This window comes from Myotis davidii, unplaced genomic scaffold (assembly GCF_000327345.1).
Source record: "Myotis davidii unplaced genomic scaffold, ASM32734v1 scaffold169, whole genome shotgun sequence".
NCBI classification, from domain to species: Eukaryota; Metazoa; Chordata; class Mammalia; order Chiroptera; family Vespertilionidae; genus Myotis; species Myotis davidii.
Window position 1 is genome coordinate 718,278 of NW_006383005.1, and position 6,127 is coordinate 724,404.

Genomic DNA, 6,127 nt, shown 5'->3' on the forward strand with positions numbered 1-6,127 from the left:
GTCTCTTTCTCTTTCTGTTTTAAAGGTTCCTCTTCTCCATAGAATTTTAGCACTGAACACAGAATTTGAAATTGTCTAGTCCAACGTCCTCATCCTACAAATGGAAAAACTGACTCATAGAAGCCATGTGACTTGCTCTAGGTCATATCTAAATTAGTGGTAAAGCCAGAACTAAACTTAAAATTTCCTGACGTTTGTTCAGGGTTTTCTTTACCTAACCACCTCATTTCAGACTCCATTCACAGCTCCTATTTTTCTCAGGGAACATTTCCTCTCCACCCGCATTCCCAAGGAAGAAATGTATGAATCCCCCAAGAGTTTCTGTCTATGTGTTACTGATTCATGCTTGGGTTGGGGCTGGGCAGGCAGTATTTAAGAGCAAGTATTCCCAGCCTGGCAGAGTTAATTATGTTCATCAGGAAGAGAAGGAGAACGGAACAAGGCACTCTGGTTATCCACTGATCTTTAATCAAATTGAGAAAAGAGGAAATCCATCACCCAGAGGCTAAGGGAGTTGGAGAGCTTGGCTTCTTCCGCTGGCTCCAGAAGCCTGTAATGGGTTGGGCGCTGTCCAAGGTGCCGACATCTTTACTTGCTCTTCCAAGTTGCTGGGTGGAGCTGGGAGGAGCCCACTTCCACAGAGGGATAGCTTGTAGGAGATGCCCCAGGATAGAGCAAGGGTCTGGACATATTTTCCATTTGCACCCTGAATCTTCCCTTTCCATTCATTTGTCTCTGCTTTAGGAAAAATATCCTTTCTTATGGTCAGAGTCCTGGGCTGGGATTGTAGGAATAGAAAAAGAGGGGAGAGACCTAGACCCTTTGCTCTTGAGGCTACAGCCCCCAGGATGAGGGTGGGAGCCCAGTCATTGGCATTGGGGACTTCATCATTTTAAGGAGAGATGTGGCTTCTGCTTTTACAAAATCTTCAATGCAATAACAGAGACATGAACTTGCCTTTGAGAATTTATTAATCTGGTGGAGGAACATCATTCTACCTTTAACTCTAGCTCAAGTATATAAGGGATCATGGCTCATGTCTACATGGCGCCTCCAGTCTGATGGAGAAGACATGATCTTTCTCTAGAAAACTCTCAGGCTGGTTGAAGAAGATATGCTATTACATGCTATTGATTTAGGGGGAAACCTCCATCCTATTCAGGGAGACAGGATGGACAGATAACTTAAAATGTGCAAAATAATTAAAGAGCTCAGATCTTCACACATGTACTTGTGGTGACTGGTGCTAGATATTTAGTGTCAATCAAGGAAGTCTTCCTGGTAGAGGTGAATTTGAGTTTAAAGGACAGCAAGGGACTTGGGTCCATAGATCTTAGGCCCCCTGAAAATCATGACCATACTTTCTCATTTCCCTCCATCCCCTTTGTAATATGCACAAGCCTGAGCATAGAGAAGGCCCTTGTTTAATGAACAATCACCAACAGATAGAGAGTGAATGTATCTAGCTGGTGAGTTGGAGACAGCAGAGTTGGAATGGAGTAGGGATCAGGGAGGAGGGCTGGTTGGAATGGAGAGCCTGGGGCTGGTGTGGGGGAATGGCAGTAGAGTGATAACAGGGACAGAGGGAGTTGCCCTATGTGTGTGGAGGCCACTGAAGCACAGCATTTAGAGCAGCTCCCTCATATTTATGGAGTTGGTGAGAGACACTTTACTGAATCTTGGATAGTTAACGCTGGAGACTATTAAATTATAAAATCATAGATTGCTCAGCTTCTAGAGCTACACAATCATGGGAAGTTAGAGAATTAAAACCATAGCGTTGCCCTAGCCAGTTTTGCTCAGTGGATAGAGTGTCAACCCATGGACTGAAGGGTCCTGGATTCCATTCCAGTCAAGGGTACATACCTTGGTTGCAGGGTCGGTCTCCAGCCCTGGGCAGGGCGGGAACGGGAGGCAAACAATCGCACTCTCTCTCTCACATTGATGTTTCTCTCTCTCTGTCTTTCCCCCTCCCTTCCACTCTCTCTAAAAATCAATGGAAAAATATCCTCAGGTGAGGATTAACAAAAATATAAATAAATAAATAACCATAGCATCTTAACAGGGCAGAATCACAGTGTGTTGAAATTATAGAACTGTAGTCTCTTAGAACCAAAGGGCTAAAAATTCACATTAGAGAATCTAAAATTCAAGCTATCTCAGTGTCAAAGGGGAAAAGAAACACTATTTTATGGGCTCCCTCTAGTTTTATCTGTGATGGTGCTAGGAGTATTCTAGTACATTAGCCCATCCAATTCCTTTCACACGCTTTAAGCCGTCCCGTCCCATCTCTACGCAATGCAGTACTTCTGACAAAGGTCTATCAAACACAGGTTTCCGTAAGTTTCTTTACAGAGGAGCCCTTGCCTCTGTGCATACCTCTATCCCCTGTGGACTAGCAGCTGGAAAGTTCTAACTTACATAAACTATACTCTGTCTCCTTGCGGTGTCCCCACACTAGTCCAGTTCATGCCCGTAGAGCTACCTGGAGTAAGTCTGATCTCCATTCACACGACAGCCTTTCAGACAGGTAGAAGTCCTGCTTTCTTCTCTCAGATAAGCTGGTTGTTCCCATGTAGCTAGACATGGGGCGGCAAATCAAAGAATATTTGATCTGGAAAGGCCCTTACAGTCATGTTGTCCAGAGACTTCCATTTATTGCCAGGCAATACAGCATTATGGTCAGAAAGCCTGGGCTGTAGAGAGAGAGAGAAGCCTGAATTCAGAATCCAGAGATACAGCACTAACTTGCTATGGAACCGCTGGCAAATTCCCTAATGTCTCTGGGCCTCACTCTCCTTATCCATAAAACAAAGAGAATAATAATATTGACATAGCAGAGTTGATGTGAGGATTGAATGGGATAAAGCAAGGGAAGCTCTCAGCAGAGTGCTTGGCACACAGTAAGCAGTTAGTAAATATTAGCTATGGTTATTAGAGGCCCAGAGGGGCAGGGACTTGCTCAGAATCACAGAGTAACTCAGAGGCAGAGCTGGAGTCAGACCGAGGACTCCTGCCTCCCAGCCCAGGGCCCTTTCCTACTCCACATTTCCACTCTGCCTTCCTCGGGAAAAGGAAATGACCCCAAAGGGAACTGGAATACTTTGTCACTGAGTCAGTTGGAATGCAAGTAAGAGAAAACCTGGTTTAGAATGGCTTGACCCTTTTATTTCTTTTCTTTTTTTAAATATATTTTATTGATTTCTTACAGAGAGGAAGGGAGAGGGACAGAGAGTCAGAAACATCGATGAGAGAGAAACATCGATCAGCTGCCTCCTGCACACTCCCCACTGGGGATGTGCCCGCAACCAAGGCACATGCCCTTGACTAGAATCGAACCCGGGACCCTCGAGTCTGCAGACCGACGCTCTATCCGTTGAGCCAAACCGGTTAGGGCACCTTTTATTTCTTTAACAAGGAGGCCAGAGGAAGGTGGATCCAGGGTTGGTCTGGTGATTCACCATGTTTCTGATGACCCAGACTTTTCCCATTCTAAGCAGAGGGAAACTCTACTTGTGATCACAAAGTGGCTGATGTGACACTGAGCACCGTGCCCTCCCAAGCAAGAAGAAAGGGCCTGGGAGTAAAAAGGGCCTCCTCCTCTCATGCCTCTCTTTTATCCAGGAAGGGAGCTTTCCAAGTGGACCATCTCCTTCTATGCCATTGACCAAAATGAGGTCACACATCCACTCTTAGACCACTTACTGGCAAAGGGAACGGTGTTTCCATGAATCGCTTGGATCACCCCTGTTCCTGGGCACCTTGCTCCTGAAATAAGGACGAGGGGATTGGCTGTGGGAAGGTAACCAATAGTGCCTGCCATACTCACACTCTGTCTTCTCTCTAGATTGGCCTCATCTCCTTTCTAGCCTCTGCCAGGGAGCCTTCCCTATTTACACTCCTTTGACCAGCACACCCTCTTCTACCATGTAATCAAACATTACCCAGTTCAGTTCACAGTCTATTTGGACAAGGTCGCTCATCTTTTCATGTCCAAATCTTGTCTTCTCAACCTGTCAGCTTTGGGAGGCTAATAGCAGCTACTAATGAATAAGTACCTATTGTGTGCCAGGCACTGTTCTAGGCACTTGTGAGCCAGCTTCCAAATGACTCCCAATGATCTACACCCCCTGGTATTCCTACGCTTTTGTATTTCCCTCCCACACTTTACCAAGGTTAATCTGTGTGACCAATAGAATATGGCAAGTGATGATATGTCATTTCCAAGATTAGTTGTAAAAGATGAGTGGCTTCCATCTGGGTAGCACACATTCTCTTTCTTGGATCATTCATTCTAGGAGAAGTTAACCACCATGTCATGAGCAGCCTTGTGGAGAGGCTTGTGTGGAAAGAAACTGAAACCTTTGACCATGGTTACAGAATAAGCCTGGAAAAGGATCATCCTGCCCCAATTGAGCCTTCTGATGACTGCAGCCCTAGCTGACATTCAATTGGAACGTCATGAGAGATCCTGAGCCAGAATCTCCTAATTTATCCTCTTCTGGGTTCTTTATCCTCAGAAACTGGGTGAGATAATAGAAATTTGTTGTTTTTAAAAATATTTTTTTTTTATTGATTTCAGAGAGGGAGAGATAGAAACATCAATGATGAGAGAGAATCATTGATCAGCTGCCTTCTGCATGCCCCTCCCCCTCTTCCCACTGGGGACCCAGCCCACAACCGGGCATGTGCCCTGACTGGGAATCAAACTTCGACCTCCTGGTTTATGGGTCGATGTTCAACCACTGAACCACACCAGCTGGGAAAAATTTGTTTTAAGATGCTAAGTTTTGGGGTAATTTGTTACTCAGCAGTGGTTAACTACTTACTGTAGTGCTACATTATCACATTAAATCCTCAGAATAAACGTGAAAGGTGAAATTTTTCTCCCACTTTTCAGATGAGAAAACCAAAGCTGAGATGAGTGTAGTGACTTCCCACACCTGGGAAGTGGCTGAGCTAGGATTTTCCCATGTCTATTGGGTTTCAGATCACAGGGAACCTGGTTCTGTTTCCTCAGGTGGAATGTCTCCAGCTCCAGGGCGAAGTTTGAGGAACCGAGGACAGGAGGACGTGGCCTCTTTGTCTGCGGTGTTTCGCTCCCTCTTTTCATTTCAATCACGTTAGTTTGCAGTTGTGGCATCTTTTGTGTATATGTGAGGCAGTGACAAGTAGGTTTATTCGAAAAAAACATCAGAGTTTTAAGAGGGTGTTACTTGGGCTCTTGAGTGACCTTGGCTGAGTTCTTACGCTCTTGTAGGCCTCAGTTTCTTTATCTCCCATATGGAGATAATAACCCTGTTCCACATCCCTCACCAGGGAACCATGAGCATCCAGTACAAAGGGACTTTGTAAAATGTCAAGTACTGTGATCCCAGAAAGGTTTGCTTTGAGTAAGGAGCACCCTCACCCAGGCACTCACAGCCCACATGGAGGTGGCCCCGCGCAATCTGCAACAGTGGCCCGTACTCCCTCTTCTCTCCCACCTGAGTCTAGGTTCAGGAGACAGAGCATACTGAGAGAAACTGAGAGCCCCAACCCACTCCTTCAACCTCCTCCCTCACTATCATCTCCCTCTTAGGTAATATTGCAGCCACTGAAGTAGTGGAAATTTCCCAAGCCTGACAGGAGCCTTTCTGTATGCTGAGCCTCTATCTGTGCCGTTTCTTCTCCTTGGACACCATTCCCAACTTCTCCACCTGGTGCGTCACTACTCATCTTTCATGACTCAGATGTCCCCACTTTCAGGATACCTCTTGACCTGGTTCAAAGCCTACTTCTCCTCTGCATTCGTGCACCAGACTCCTGCCTGAGCACTTGGACGCCAGCTTCTCTTTTCTACTCAAAGCCCTCCGTGGCACAGCCAGCAGTCTTTCTAAAACACACATCTTGTCACGTCACTCCCTGCTTAAAATAACCGCCCAACGGAATACTCTATCAATCAATGTTTCAAGAGCTCCTCCTTGCTCTCAGGAAAACATCCAACGCCTCCAGCTGGAACTCAAGGCTTGCTCCCCACTGGTGTCTGCAGCCTCAGCTCTCCTCTCTCCTGGTCGCCCTGCACAGGTGGTACATCCTAGCCACACTGATGTTGTTTCATAACTCGGACACACCTCGCTCTCTCGTG